The following is a 1,093-nucleotide window of genomic DNA, read 5'->3' as shown; positions in this document are numbered from 1 at the left end:
AAGAGAAAGCAGGGAGAGAAGATGAAAAACACTTACCCAACAAACTTCCGGGGTTAGATTTTAAAATAAGAGATTTTTTTTTTCAATCAAGTGACGGGAGGCGGTGAATGCATATTCTCAACTCCCCAGAACGATGCAGCCTTAGCCTTCCCCTCACACTGACTCCTCAGAGCCCAGCTCTCCACTAGTCTATTATTTTCACCAAAATATATGAAAATGTATGCAAATGAAAATCAGCACTAACTGTTCTCCCCTTGTTATATACTTTGGATTTTTTTTTTCCAGACAAAACAATCACACTCGCAGAGGGAGGGGGCAAGTGGAGTGAGGCTGGGGGAGGCTCGGGAGCGACTGGAGAACTAAGTAGGAGAAAAGGGGAGACGGCGGGGACGAACCTCAGAGTAGCAGTGTATTTCTCTGACGGAGGAGCGCTGCGTTCGGGGGGCTTCCCACAGCACGCACGCCCTCCTGGAGGAGAAAGAAAGCGGATCTGTTTGCAGAGGCGCTATCGCGTTTCATCAGGCCACCTGAGACTGCTTTTGAAAGCGTGTACTGTGAAATTCATAGCAGTAATTTAGACAAAATCCTCACTGTATATTAATGAAAGACGGCCCATGGCTCTGTTCCTATCCTCCCCATTCAGTGTAAACAAAACCACGAGACTCTGGGTTTTTGAGCCGGATCCAAGCAAAATCGGCAGGAAAGGGAAACACGGGGTGCTGGCACCGACCCTGCAGACGTCTGCACCTGGAGACCTCAGATTTATTCAATGAAATCTGTGTTCCATCTTTTATATGTACATACGCGCATACATAAATAGAAAAAGGGACCTGGGGGGGGGCGCGGAGGGGAAAATCCGTGCTGTTGGGGGTTTGGTTTCTGCTGCTTTTCACATCTATACCTTAGCAATAATGGCTTCGCTGAAACCTACCTACGCCGATATCTCTCCCCGCGCAAGCAAGAGCTGGATGAGATCCTGCACAAATCCTGCGGCGTCCACTGTTACTCGGACATCACGCACAGGCTGCGTGGCCGCGGCGGGGCTCTGGCTTGACCTGAGTTCACCTGCCTAAGCCCAGCAGAGGAACTACTC

At 49.7% G+C, this 1,093-nt stretch overlaps 1 long non-coding RNA gene across 3 annotated transcripts in view; it reads right to left on the bottom strand.

The window, feature by feature from the left end:
• LOC107182459 overlaps nt 1–1,073 on the bottom strand; it is a 74,341-nt gene extending 73,268 nt beyond the window's left edge. For 2 of the 3 annotated variants that reach the window (XR_001513172.1, XR_001513173.1), the window contains exon 1: nt 37–1,073. This is a non-coding gene — a long non-coding RNA (uncharacterized LOC107182459). The remainder of the gene's footprint in view (nt 1–36) is intronic. The other variant, XR_001513174.1, reaches the window with a different exon arrangement.
• Nucleotides 1,074–1,093: the final 20 nt, after the last annotated feature.

The sequence above is a fragment of the Myotis davidii genome, unplaced genomic scaffold (genome assembly GCF_000327345.1).
Source record: "Myotis davidii unplaced genomic scaffold, ASM32734v1 scaffold336, whole genome shotgun sequence".
Classification (NCBI taxonomy): Eukaryota; Metazoa; Chordata; class Mammalia; order Chiroptera; family Vespertilionidae; genus Myotis; species Myotis davidii.
This window is presented reverse-complemented; position numbering and strand designations above follow the sequence as displayed.